The following is a 15,991-nucleotide window of genomic DNA, read 5'->3' on the forward strand; positions in this document are numbered from 1 at the left end:
TCAGAAAATGGATACGATAATTTTGGCATGGATTACAAAACCATGCTGGCATGCAGGTTGACAAAGTAGCTTATGGATATTAAGGTACCATTCATAACATTATTAATACTGTTATTAACATTTAATCGAGACAAACCATGTCATTGTTTGAGAAGAAAGAACGTGTGCAGAGGTGGACAAGCGCGTACAGACAAGGTAAGCTAAATTGAAGTAACATTAGCCTAAACTTTTGCTGATTTTTTTCTGGAGGAAACTTGTAACCCGTCTCTTTCATAATCAAGACATAAAAAAATTAGGATCGCCACGCAAATCTTCGGAATAGAAAATAATATATAGAAAAATTCATCTACATCAGAAAATTCGAAATGGCCGCTAAACCAAGTGTTACCTTTGTGAGGAAAAAGTAGATTTTCGATTTTTACAAAAAAAAGACAATTGACAACGTCAGTGACGTCACAGATTTCAAAATGATTTTACACAAACAGCAAGTCAGAAAAATATTGCAAACATTTGAGCGTCAGAAAAAATTGTGTCGTTGAGGCGCTGATATGATATCACGGTGACAGAGAGGAGAAAGCAATTACGTATACGCCCGTCCATATATGTTGACGACATTATGCATATAATAATATTATTATGACAGGGTGTGGCTATATGGAGAATACGAAGGCGTTGACGATATCAGCTGTTTGCAGATATCTGTTGATTTGATTAATTTGTGATTGAACATCGATTTATGGAGAAATTCTTGTCGAATTGGCGTGGGTGGGTACGATTTCTTCACTTGATATTGAGAAACGAAAAAGGGCTATTTTTCGATAAATCAAGAAGCCTAGAAATGTCAAGATCACATCAAATCCTGATGTATCTGATCGTAGATTACTGTATACGATTTACTGATACAAAATACAAATTTTCCTCTCCCCGGACGGTGCACGCTCTTCTAAATCTCCCGCACCAGTCGTTCTTGTCTCTGCACGCTAGTGTGGGGATTTAGTTTTGTCGAATTCATCAAACCATAGATGCACTGTTTACGGTTACTTGCGACACATAATGTTATCTTCTCCCTAAGTTGTGTTCTAAATCTCCTTACAGTAGTCGTGTTGTCCCTACACACAATGCTGAGATGTAGTTTTATCAAACTGAGCGCAGAGCTAGCCCAAGAGCTGGCGATAAATGATCGTATTCCCCCTGTGCTCTACACGCGCACTTTTAAGTCTCTACAACACATCTTGGAGTCCAGCTTTGTCCAGCGCACTTACTTCAAATTTAGAACTACTCTTACTAGGTGATAAACAAAGTTGATCTTCCCATGTCTCAAGTTTTTTAATTGCCCACTGTCTGAACATGATAAGAGTGAAGACTGCCACAAGTACTCCATATTCGTTTACATATGTGAGCGTGCACATTGATGGAGACATAAAGGCAACCATCAAAACGGGCAGTTAAGGAAAAGCGGTATCGTTTGGAAGTTCTAGCGTACAGTTTTCTATTAAAAACAACACTTGAAGAGTCGAAGTGTTTTTTTATAAAGACATGAGCGATATTCCATCGATGCGATGGCATGTAATAGAGGGTGGAAGGTACAATATAAGAGAAAGTGGCAATCTTACATGAGAGACGAATTCAAATATTCATAAAATACTCTTATAATACCAAGGGGTGGGACTGCTCCAGAGGGTTGACAATACACAGATATTGCAGGAGAACGATGACATTTTCTCACGCTATAAGCTTAACTGTGATGACAAAATGACCTTTGCTTACGCTAGTACTGTGAAGACAAAGGATATATCCTTTACGTAGCATCTCGCTCAACATCAACACACGATGACGGTAGAGTTAGAAATTGATGACAGTAGACAGAAATTGCACCAAGAAAAACATATGTACTGTGAACAGCTCTCTCTCTCTCTCTCTCTCTCTCTCTCTCTCTCTCTCTCTCTCTCTCTCTCAGCGTTATCTATTATACTTAAGGGCCCTGCGTCATTTATAAATACGGTAAAAAACATGCAGACAGAATCAAATAGGTGACTGCTTTCCAAGACCCGACTGAAATGGCACACTGCATCCACATCAGTTCATCAGTTTTGCCATAACGCCCTCCAGAGGTCAAGACAGTTTTATTTCCGTATATCTAGAGCCTTAAAATTGACTTGATGAAGGTGAACATATTGAACCTCTAAGCTTGAAATCTTACGTGATATAACGTTCTTAAAAGTTGTACGGCGCTATAGGGATGATACTCCCTGGGTGACATAGGGTCAATTGCGGAAGACCCATGAAAGACTAGCCGCTGTGGAATGTTTGCATAATACAGCTTACCGATACAGCAATCGAGTGAAACATTTGTATTCTAACGTAGAATGAGTGGCGAGGTAAACCAAGATGTGATATTCGAGAGAGAGGGAGCCAAATGTAGAAATCTGATATCCGACGTTGAGTAACATTTTGAAATGGTTATACTGTCTGTCTGTTTCCGGGAGCATTTGTTTCAATGATTAAACAGTAATGATTTTACTTTCTGGTGCCACAATGATACAAAAGGATTTAAATTAGCCATTGGGAAAAAGTTTATGGACCAGGTTGACGCCTGCACAGTCTATATTGTGCCAATGGACTGCTTAGGGAGCCATCATTATTTATGGCCTGGGGTCGGAGGAATCTGAGGGGGTCACTCAAAAAATCGAAAGCTACAAGGGGGGGGGGTTGGTTCAAAAGTGGAGAACAAGAAGGGGGGTACTCAATTTTGTTGATAAGTACTGAAGCATTTAGTGAAGTTATGAATTAATACAACAATAATAGTAAAGAACAGCAATATGTATGCTTGAGATGTGTATAACGCGATTGGAACTAATTTGTGATAATTGGATTTTCATATTTTTAAAATTTCTCAAAAATGTTAGGTGCTCTAGGCCTATAGCTGATTGTTGCAATATTACAAATTACTCATCAAAACAAGTGTGTAACTTACAAAGGAAAGCGGATGAGCTTACATTTGCAGGTTAAGCAGACATAACTTCACCATCCAATTATCCCACATTAGTTCCAATCGTGTTGTATGTTCATACCCGGTATATGTACACACACACATAATATATATATATATATATATATATATATAATATATATATATATTATATATATATATATATATATATATACACACACAAAATGTATACAATGTGCCCTCCCGGTTATCACCATAATGGCTTTATGGCAACCTCTGAACTTGGGCACAGAGAGTATATATATATATATATATATATATATATATATATATATATATATATATATATATATATATATATATATATATATCATAATACAAGTGGTTTCAAGTAGAAACTAAAATCTCATTACACTATGAGTTTCACGTTATTGTGATCTTCAGACAAGAATGATCAGCTATTCGACGTGGCAAGCCTTATGTTAGAGGCTAGTACTGAGTACATTTTTCAGTATTTCCTGATTAAAGATTGATATACTTGCCTGATCATTCATGAGAAACGTCTGCTTTTTATATTCTACATTGTATAGGTTACCGATAGGAAGAAATGTGTAAAGCAAGCTAATTCTGATTCTATAAAGTTTAAAACCAGTGGAATGCCTTGACAACAAACCCATCTTTTATTGCAGGACAATAATAATAAATAATAAATGTGAATAAATGTATGTCTGTCGCTTTTTTTCGTTTTCAAAAAATGTAATCTTCATTGAAATCAGTGAACTGGAATATAAGTTTTGGAATACACTCTCAGATTTCTGTTCCTTTGAGTTTTTTATACGAAAAAAATCTGAAAAAAAATACTCCCCAAGTGCCACCAAATAAGACCATTTTAATCTCTATTTTTCAAAAGTTCCAACGGCAGCCGTGACCCCCGTGACCGCTTGCACGGTCGTTTGTAGTGCTTTTGCACCACATCTTCACCCTCTTGTAAAAAAATCCTACGGAGAACACTGCATTGTCATCAGAGCACTAGATACAGACTTGTACATCAGCCCCTGTCACAGCAATGGAACCTCTTTCCGACACAGACCTGTTCCACAGGGTTTAATCAGGGTCTGTACAGGGCCTTCGCAGCAGCAATCCATTTTACTGTATAGATATTTAACTTTCCCAATTTTTTTTTTTTTTTTTTTTTTTTTGGGGGGGGGGGTCCACTCAAAATTTCTTAAGCAGAGAGGGGGGGTTACGTTACTCAAACACGTCATGGTTGGCAGGGGGGGTCTCGAAATTTTGGAGTTTCTAAAGCAATTCCTCCGGACCCCCCCCCCCCAGGCCGTAAATAATGACGGCTCCCTTATGTGGATAGTCTGAGGATGGGTCTATTATGGCAAATTTAGATGTTAACGACGCTACAGGTGCACGCGTGAGGCTAAAACCGGATAAGACTTACTGACGTCTTTTCACAACTCACTTACGTTTTCTTTGACAAGAAGTTTTTCAAACGGTCAATGCCTATGACTACAGGTTCCTCAACACAAGTACGTTGGATTACATTTACAAGTTGGTGACTTGGAGCTTCGGGCGTTGGGGGCGAACTTTAGTATCTGCAGCGCCATTTCATGCCAGCGCTGCAGCTGCGGAGGGACCGGACGGCGATATGTAGAGCTGGCTTGAAATCCTTCATACCAACCGGCTCTTGGGCTACAACACCCATAAAATCAGTTGTGACCCTGCCTCTGCTTCAACTAACCCCGATAAAATCTTTTAAGAGTTCACTTAAGCCTGGAGGGTCTATACGGCTAGATCTACGTTTTTGTTTTGCAAGACATTCACGACACGATTTCCTCGATAGGTACACAGTCGCTTGTGGTTCCATACGGCAACGGCCCCTGTAGGCAGAACGATTTGTATGGAAAGTTGTTCGGGACCCCCGACAACAACAATCGCCACCGGTATTGGGAACAATCATAGACCCTCGAGAAAAACCTCGAGGGTCTATGGTACAACCAAAGTGCTCAGGCACTCAACCCTTTTAGTGCCAAAGTCAACTTTTGTTGCCTTCATAAAATACAGTGCAGACTATTTCTTTTCAGATTTTCCCCTAAATTTTGATAAAAAATTGTAGTCAATGAAAAGTTGTGTCCTTTTGATCCAAAATTACCAAAACAATTACAGAGAAATTCATGAAAATTTGTTAAATGTTGCACTAAAATTTAGGAGGGGAAAATTACATCTTTCAAAGGTTAAAACGAATAACACTGCCGCTGCCGGGTTAGCACCCTGTTGTTGTTGTGTCGGCTTTTAAGTTGTAGGTGACGACTTTTTAGTTGTAGGTATCGGGTGAAATTTTATAGTTGTCAGCTGTTGTGTGGTATCGGATGGAATTTTGTTGTTGTCCCGTTTTTTTTCGTCAGATATGTGTAATAGTTTTTGCCGGTACATTCCTGTGTAATTTTACATTGGTTTGACTGTTGTTGCCGGGGGTCCCGAACGGCTTTCCATAGTTTTTGTGATGTTAACACATGACTCTCGCGACATGTCATATCGGACAATGCAGCTCGAAATGCCGACAATGTTTTTCGGTGTTGCATATGTGGTTGTTGTTCAGTGTGTTGTTGTCCCTTGCATTTTGAGCCGAATGTCTTTTACCGAGTAGTATTCATTGTAACACCAGCAGTCATCTATCAGACTGTATTTTCGTTGCTCTTGCATACGTTATTTTCAAAGGTTTAATCTAAAAATGCAGACATATTTATTTGTTTATATTAAAAATTATGGAAAAGTGCAAATTCTGCCGAAAATCGAAGAAATAAGAACATAAATATAGTAAAAATTTAATGACATACTATTTAGCGTTTACAAACTTAACTTTTGTTTTGCAACTTGAAAAATCACTGTAATCAACCATTCAAGAACGGTACCTCGAAAACGGGTACCGACGATTGACGGAATTTTTAAACGTTCATCTGTCTCGCGAGACTAAAGCGAGTTTAAAGAATCGCAATTTTAGTCAAATTTCGGGATTTTTATCACAAAATTCCTATGCCACCATATTTCTGAAATCGTATAGAACCTTGAGCCAAAAAATCACGCCGTTCTTCGACCTATAGCGCGAGAACGGGGCAAAATAAGAAACGAGATCACAATCGTGCAAGTCGAAAAGATTTTACTATAAGCTTATTATAGGAATAATGAGAGAACAATGATGTCATTATCCTAACAATTCCAACCGAGAATGGTACGTTATTTTGTTTCAGCAATCTCCATCAGACTAGCTTTCGCAAATATTTGCTGGCTATGTACGCCATCCATTTTTTATTGTTATTTGTTTTTATTATTTATTTTATTATTCATCCAACAGGCGAGCCCAATTACAGCATGACGCACCCATAACCCACTACCCAATGGAGCAATTAGGAGTGAAGTGCCGTTCTAGTCTCTCGAACTCACCATTCTCGGACAATGAGTCGGTTACTTTGGACCTACCAGGTCTTGAACTCACCATCCTCCGATAGTGAGTCCGAAAACCACGGCCCCACGGTGCCTCCATTTCGTTCATTCAGGCATTTGTGATCACTCCTGTATATAGAAATACGACCAACCAGTCTTTGTTGTTTTGATCGAAAAGTATATTGACATATAGCTACTTTTAATAGTAACATAGAAATCATGGCGGTCGTAAAACCTGTAGGGTAAAAACAAAACAATGAAATACTTAATGACGTTGAGGGCCTACTACATAGAGCATAGAGTTGGTATATATTTTTCCTTCTTGCGCACATTCTATTAATTTTTTTTTTCATTTATTTTGATTATTTAAAGTTACGTAGACATGACTTTTCATGTTGAGGGTGTACATATCTGCTACCAACGTTTCATATCATGAAAAAATAACTTTTCAACAAAAGAATGTGTGGACCGTGTTTGTAAGTAAGCAGGGCTCACAATTTACATCACAACAGGTTTATTTGCACATCAACATTAATTCTACAAAGTTTCAACCAACAATTTCAGTTGAATTTTGCCAAGTCTCTTTGAGGATTTTCTTTGTTATGAAAGTGAAATCCACTCCTGTGTGATTCGTTGGATTTCCAAACTTACAGGTTGTTCCATGACACTGGTAACCTGAGTTGTCTAATGGCGTTATGATAAAATTTTAAAATGAATGCTGTAGAAATTGAAAGTTTTCATGATTTTCAGATAATGTTTAGATTGTTTTCGTTTGCTGTTACAATTTTGACATTGGATGTGTCCAAAACTATGATGTGAAGATGTCAACCTTGAGCTAGGGAATACTTCTGAGGTCTTGCAACATCACAAACACATTTGATCTATGCATGGACTCTATCCAAAACTAAAAGACGAGCTATGAATACAACAGAATTACATTTTAACATTCAACAAAATATTTTTGATTAGTGTTATTTCATACATAGAGCATACAATTTGCATAATATTTTTGTATGGTTCTTGCATAAGCTAGATTTGAGAGACTCACTAAAAGTGCCATAATATAAAGACCCTAACTATTGTCTTTAGACTGTCCCATCAGAAGGTAAATTTATAAAGACCAAAATGATTAAGCAAAGGGATGGCATATTACAAGATTTTGACCATATCTATGCAAGAGCCATAGCAAGTGCATATATGGAGCGAGCTAAGTCAAAATTGAGTGTTATACCCGTCGCTGAGGTGCTTTATTGCTATTATGTCATAACAGTATATTGAAATTCTGGTGTAAAACATTGAAAAAGGAAATATTCTCTAGATAAGAGCTCCATGTGTTACAACCGTGCTATATCGCAAATAGAGCATAGTTATTTTCACGTCTTGACCAATCAGATCACTTTATTTATGCCATCAAAACACTGGTATGATATAATAGAGATTATATCATACCGTATATTGATATCCCAAATACAGCGATCTGATTGGTCGAGACGCGAAAAGAACCGTGGTATATTGGCGATATACCATGGCTGGCATACCCCCGAGCTCTCAGCTTGAGCAAAAATCCGTTTTTGACGTTCAACGCCAGAATTTCAATATACTGTTATGATATAATAGCAATAAATTACACCTAGCGACGGCATACCACTCTATTTGGCCATTTCACTTCATATATGTACTCGTTATTGCTCGTGCATATATGTCGTGAACTGGTCAAAATCGAGTGGTACCGTCACTGGGTGTGTTTTATTGCTTAAATATACATGTATTGTACACTGATGTCCTGTTTACTTATGCACTTGAAGACTGGAGGATCTATTATCAGACATTATGGAAGTTATCTACCAACAGGAGCTTTCCAGCCATAATGTTCATAATGAAATAAGAAACCAGAGTAATTGGTAAGACGTGCTTTTATAGAGCAGAAGTTTTCTAGAATGAAAAATCACATGATAACATTTCAAAAAAGATGCGGCATTGCCTGTTCTGTGCTGTTGCAGATGAAGCCACCTGGGTTCAATCACACTTCACAAATGTGCACAGTGTATGGTTGAATAGTACACCTTAAATAAATGAATTTTCACAGAACCTACTTGGTATCAAATATCACTTAAGTATTTCTGAAACTTTTGTGAGCAATCACATTGTGACATTTGGTAGCAAACAACGCATGCTTCATTCTAAGTTAGATTGGACGAAAGCACCTATTCCTTGATCAAAACAGCTCTATCTATGGATGTTGTAAGGAAAAGTGTCTTTTGGAGTAAAACTGTTTCACACTGTTTTAATTTTTAATTCTTAAATGTCTTTTCGTGTTTTTCGTTTTTGTTTTGTGATGTGGACATTTGTTTTGTTTCATGTTTTTATGTACAATTTCTTGAAATAAAGATTATTATTTATTATTATTATTAATATTATAAAACTATTGAGATTTTTCACTTGGTGACTTGTAATAACATTGGGCATACACACATACAGGCTATGTTGCAAGTTGAAAACCAGGCATTTGTACATGACTTTAGAGAAGAAGAAGAAGAAACTGTATTTCATTAACAGAAAAAAAATAAATATTGCAGTACCGCTTCGAAAATTATGAAAGACCTCAACTTTTGCTCACACTTTCCTCATTGAAACTTTCAACCATTTTCTTGATGAATCAAGAATAAATATAAGGGGTCAACTGTGCAAAGTTTGGTATTAGGAAATCAAATTACTAAAGTTTGCCAATATTTGAAATTCAAAATTGCCGCCATCCTTGTGTTAACTCTGTGGTGAAAATTAAAACTAAGATGGTGAAAACTTAACTTGTGTCAACAGTTTCAAATAGGCCCTGCAAGCAGTAGAACGGAGAAGAATTGTAAAAAATTTTAATATGTGTCCCCAGGTGCATTCTACCTTAGCTAGTGACAGAATTTCAAGCATTTGAGTAACAGATATACGTTGATGTTGAACAGGCATGGGTCGTCTCATTTTATCTATCCATTGTTGCTTGCTAGGGTTACTGATTGCTGGTCCCTGCACAATAAGGTCTGAATGTGAAAACATTGCTGGTCCCTGCACAATAAGGTCTGAATGTGAAAACGGTTACCTCTCATACAGTATTACAATTATATAAAGTTTAATAAAAAATAGTACCTGTAGGACATAATATGTGTAACGTGTAACAATGTTATAATAGCCAAGCTTTTGATCAGCAATGTTGTATTTTGAAAGAGCTTTTATGTGTATTTCAAAAGAGTTATACTTTATTGAATTATAAGGGTATTCAATGCATATAGTAGTTTCTTTTTTTAGCAGCCCAAGGAAACTGAATTCAAATTTCAGTATGCTTTTTATGTCATCAGCACACTCAATGTGATACATCATATTTCTGACATTTATTGTCCAAATATGAGGGCTTATAAATATACGCAGATTATAGTTAAAAATATATGGGTTGTAGGTGAATGAAGATTTCATGGTATATGTATGTGCTATGTGATGTGACGAGCAATTTTTTTGTATTTCTTTCAACATAAACAATTGCGTGTGTGTATGTTGTGTGCCTCTATGTTTGTGTAGCTGAACATACCGGTACATGTATGTGCATCAGTTTTCACATTTGTACTTTAAAGGGACAGTAGCTTTAACTATTGATGGTTTTTTAACTAATTTTGTTCTGTTTGTCTGCAAAAGTTCTTGTTCTAGTATCCAAAGCATGTGGAAACATCCACTATTCAGTTTGTCAACACAGTGTGTATGCCTGCATGTGCAATGAAGTGTTATTGTTGACATTTGAATTCTGCTAGGGATCAGAATTAAAGGTATACTGTCACCTGTTCCAATTTTGCCACAGTTACGATGGAAAGAGAAAATCTAACCAATCACAGCTTGTAAGCGGGCGGCTGCTTTTTTAAAACAGCGCCCTCAAATGCACATTTTGAATGCCAAGGAATGCCCCTTTGACCATATATGGGCATATTGAGATTACAGGTGAGTGTATACCTTTAAGTCTTCAATAATAACAATGCAGCCTGTGCAAGTACAGGCTGAGTGGAAAAGCTAAATACTGTGTTTCTCAGAATGCCTTGCCAGGGAAAACAAGAAAGTGTGTTTGATATACAAAAAAATTATGAAAAAAATCACCAAAAGTTGGAGCTACTGGCCCTTTAATGAATTTTACTTGTTCCTTTAATACTTTGATTCCTTTTATGTCGTAATCGATTTTTCCTCTTTTTGTAAAGCATAGCTTCTAAGATAGTAATTTCTCTTCTTACAAAACCATTGAGATTTTTCAATAAATTATTTACAGATACTGTCAGAATGCACTGTTCTAGTTTTATCACTCCATGAGTTAATAACATGATATATGTCAAGTCTTTGTTGAAATCTTTCTTGAAATATGATGATAACAGTGTAAAGAACTAGATATCTCTGGCACAAATGTCAAGAGTGAACTAAAAAAAATGAGAAGAATATTTCAGGAACATGGTTTGTCAAGCAGGGATTCAAAACTCCATTCCTCCTGCTGTGATTTTTGATGATTTTTAATTTTTTTGATGTATTTGCACTTTTTTGAAGTATTTCCATTACTTGGAATGTATTTCAATTATTTTGAATGTATTTCCATTAATTTGAATTGATTTCAATTATTTTGAATGTGTTTCCAGTATTTTGAATATATTTTCATTATTTTGAAAAGTATTTCGATTATTTTTAATTTCAATTATTCGATGTATTTCCATTATTTTCAATGTATTTCCATTGTTTTGATGTATTTCCATTACCTCCTTTCCATTATTTTCTCTTGCTTTGTAAATTTAATGCAGTTTCCTTCTTTCATATTAAAAACAATGTTGAAATTTCCCATATTCAGCTTGTCAACAAGCCAGCATGTGAGCAATGTCCAATGTTATTGTTGACGTCAGAATTTCAGTCCTGACAAGAATTCATTTGTCAAAAATTATGAACATGTACACACAATTTATTGTGTTGAAAAGGCTATTATTTTCTATTTTATTATTCTACTTTATTTTCAGAGAGAAAAATAGTAAAGTGTACTTGTTTTGCAAAATAAATATAAGGAAACATCTTAAAAAAACGGCAACTATTGTCCTTTATTTAATGAGTGACAACGTATAAAAGACATTTCTCATTTACATCCATCCTTTGCATGCTTTGAATGGATAAGTTACAGTTCTGAGAGAAAAGTAGAAAATATGGGTAAAATGTCTGGAAAAAGGCACAGTTATCGTAGCTGAGAAATTTACGGTATACGCAAAGTTCATGTGTGAAAAATGATACACAACCTAGTGACAATACTCAAATTTCAAATGTTGATTACAGAAAATCCGAAAACACTATAAAAAGAACAACCTTACAACTTGCTTAAAATTAAGCAAAAGGTGGTTAGAAAATGTTTACATTTTTCACAAGTATAATATTTCACTTTTTAATCTTTCATGGTATCTCAATTTCCTGCCTATGTGAGATTCACATTTGTTTCATGCAATTATTATTTTGCTATTGTGACATCAACAAGGACCAATTTCAACACAATAAAATTTAGAAAATATATACAATCAATGTTTTCCTATACAAAAAAAGACAGCTTATCGTACAAGATTTAAAAAAGATTAGTGAGTTGTCATGTACTGACATTCAATTCACATGATCATAGTGCTTTCAATATAATGTGATAAAAATCATTTGATTGCACTGAATTTGCCATTATCAGAAAATATGGCCATCGTTCACCTTTGAAAATATTAATGCCGAACACACATCCTCTTAACTTAACCTGTATAAGTGAAGCTGTTGATCATATGTCCCATCTGGTTGCTTAGCAACAGCTTGTTGTTGACCTACATTGGGAGGTTTCTTATACAACTAGATATTAAATGTAACTTTCAGGAAAATGTGATCAGAAACACTAGAAGTACACAATTTTGTTTTCAAAACAGACGAATAACTATATGCTAATGTTATTGCTGGGGATGATTCTCTCATAATGTAGATTTCAGGGAGGATGTAAATTCATGCAAATTAAAATGATATGTACCATTGGCTTTTTGAGTTTCATGTCTATTTACAGTGACACAAAATGCATTAAATTACACTATGCATGATGCACACAGTATATGATAGGATCAGCAATGTATTAGGAATGATTCAGTCTGGATCAGTATTAAGGTTTTCACAAAAAACATGAATTTCATCAAGATGGTAATATTGTAGTAACTGTCATAAATACTCAGAGAGACAATAACTGTAACTTTTGGTTATTGTTTCAGAAATGAGTTCATTTCTACTTCTTGTCTCTGAAGTATTTCATTAAAAAGTATAAGCCTTGCCTAAACAACAAAATTCAGTGTGTAAGGTACTAAACTGACAAATGAATTACTATCAGAACCTAAAATTCAGATGTCAAGAGTAAATTTATCACAAACACACACTCTGTATTCAATGATAAGTTGAACATTTGACATTTCAATATGAGAGAAACGTTTCCAGAAACCAAACAAAAAAACATGGAAAATACGCCACGGACACGGGAACTTTATCGACACAATATTTTGGCGTCTCTGAAAAGCACAATTGAAAGGTTTGACAATTAAGCTACATATAAGTATAACACTAAGAACATAGCTTTATTTAGGAATAGATTTTATTTGATTTTAGCTAGAAAGTTATTATTGTTTTTTTCCGGGGGCAAGGAGCTACATTTAGAGTATTACATCATTTATATCTATGAAGTTCAATAATAGCTTTGACACTGCAGGCTTGGCCAAATCCTTGGCCTAGTATCAATTTTTTACAAGGTCCAATATCAAAGGTATTGAACATCAATATTGGATGAAAACTCAAGTTTCATCTTCAGGTAGTATGTTCCTCAATAGTGAAAGACTTAAACTTTACACAAACTTTCCTCAATGAATATTTCAACCATTCTCTTTCAAAATCAAGAATAGAAATTGGGGTCACCATGTAAATTTGGGTACTAGAGAAACAAATTACCTAAGATTTGCTGATATTTCAAATTCGAAGTGGCTGCCATCCCTGTGTTAATGTTGTTAATAATAATTATTATTATTATTTTATTTATAATATGTTCAATTTTCAAAAAAGACTAAGACTATGAATATTTTTCTTTTACCATGAGCTTTAAAATGAGCCCCTACAAGTGGTACATGTAGATTAGAAAAGACTTGTAAAAGTTTGAGAGTGAGAATACCTATCCCCGAGGTGCATTCTACCTTAACCCGCTTCAATTTCATTGAAAATCAACCAGCTTTCAATCAGGGTTTGATTTTTTTGAAAAAACTCGAGCTCTGACTCAACTGAAAAATATTTTTTTTGTATAAAGGCAGTTTACTTTTGGAAACTTGACAGTAGAATTTGTGTAACCTGAACGATAGACTTTATTCATGTACATGTATAAACTCAAACTATGCCTTGAAGTCAAATGGGCATGGAGTTATTTGATTCTTTGAGACTATACCTGCCAGTACATCTTAATGACAGCCCTGTCAGCGTATAGCTTATATTTCAACATATCCATGATGGCTATAAACTCACAACACTAACAAATCAAAATATATGGGGTTCTACTACTGGATTGCTTGCTTCAGAAAACAAAATAACCAAATACCTGTAACCAACAAAAGAGAAACAAGATGAAGTAAATAACAAGCAGACAAATACACCAACTAAATAAATAAACACCATAAAAAATGGTATTTCACAAGAAAGAATCTCACAGTTGTTTTTTTTGGGTATGATTGATATACTGTTAAGTTCCCAATCATGTTACAGAAGTTCCCCATAGTACAGCAATGCAATCACATTAACCCTTTCAGGCCTGACTTTCTGGTAACTTACCGGAGCTACCCCTAGGATCAAGTTTGTACTAGTGTGTATTAAAGAGTATTGAGGTGTCATAGCCTTTTGTTTTCCATTGAAGTTGTAGTGTAGTTTCAGCAAATTTCCTAGCAAGACAATCTGATGTCTGACATTAGACTTGGTACCAGGAGACCTAAACCATTTACATGAACCTTTTTCAAACCTTAACAAAAAATATTTCAGTGATTCGTTAAAAACTACCAGCAAATGAATTGTACTATATGGTTCCCAAGTCACTTGCCAAATTTCCGTTGGTAAACCATGCAAATGTATCGGAGGAAAGCTGAAATGAATCTGCAGTTTCAAAATTCTCCTCAAAAGAGTCATAATGGAAATAATCAACTGACTTAGATGTCACACAATTTTATGACATGAACTTCAAAGAAAAAAAATAAAAATCATCAATCAGTCATTATGTGGTCATGGGTAATAACCAGTTCAGAAAAGTCTACTAGTTTTATGTGCACAGGGACATATCAACACTAGCTTGTGGGTTTTTTCAATTTATTCTGAGTAATATTTGTCATGAGTGCAAGTACTCAGACATTCATTTTCTTTACTCTAAAACATCACTTTGTAATGAGGACTGAAAATAGTTCTACTTAATGTCAGAATGGCAGATTTTTATAGTGACACAGATGTAGAAAAAGTACACCACAAATGTAACACACTGTTCATTCAAATTTTAATGAAGTAGTATTTTAATTTTAAGAGACATTCTGCAACAAGCTGTGCATCAATCATTATGGTTTTCTCACACTTAGATTTCAAAACAGCTATGTTCCGGGAAAAAGTTGTAATATATTACAAGAATAAAAAAGCAATTTAATTGGAAGTTTATTGTTTCAATGAGTCATTGCGCTGAGTATAGCTGATATTTTAATGCTTTGAAGTACAATTTACTGAATACAACAAACTTTTATAGTTGTGCATTTGTGATATTTTCCAGATCTTGACTGTGTTCTTCTTGTTTAAAACACAAAAGTTTATGTCTGATTTGACAAGTACTTGACTGTAATTTACTTACGGTTCGGTACATCAAAATGGCAAATCTCAGAAATCTCAATTGATGATGAGTTTTTCACTTTAGAATATACAAATATAAAAGTCTGACTTTTGGAAATACCAGTGACTTTATCAAAATTTTTTGCATGAAATTAGTGTATGATGGTCATGTGTTTTTCTATTGCGTTTATGATGTCAATTGTGACCTTTGGATGACCTTTTGTGACTCTTGCTCTGGTAGCCAGCAGCTATCATTGACTTTGGTGAACTGTACCCAATTCATCAAAGAGTTTACCTAATTAATTTACATAATGTTATGATTGATAGGCATGACAGAAACAGAAGTCAGTGTGTGTGCTCTGAAAAAAACTATCAAAATGTTGAATTTTTGTGAAGTACAAACCAGTATGATAAATCTTTTACAAAATTATGGTATGTGAATGATGGTATTGTAAATCATATAATTGTGTGTTGAGGTGACGATTATAAATTATGTGATCAAGTATGCAACATGACTTTGACAGCCTAGACAAACTAGCAGTTTAAATATACTGTGGCAGTTTGCATATAAAATACTATGAACTGCAAAGTGTTGTCACAACCGTATGCCCAAATAAATCCACCTTTTCAATTGCATCTGTTCCCCTATAGTAGGTTGATTCTCTACCGAAGTGAAAATGTGGTATGTGGAGAGTGGACTGTGTC

Source organism: Ptychodera flava, chromosome 22 (assembly GCF_041260155.1).
Source record: "Ptychodera flava strain L36383 chromosome 22, AS_Pfla_20210202, whole genome shotgun sequence".
Classification (NCBI taxonomy): Eukaryota; Metazoa; Hemichordata; class Enteropneusta; family Ptychoderidae; genus Ptychodera; species Ptychodera flava.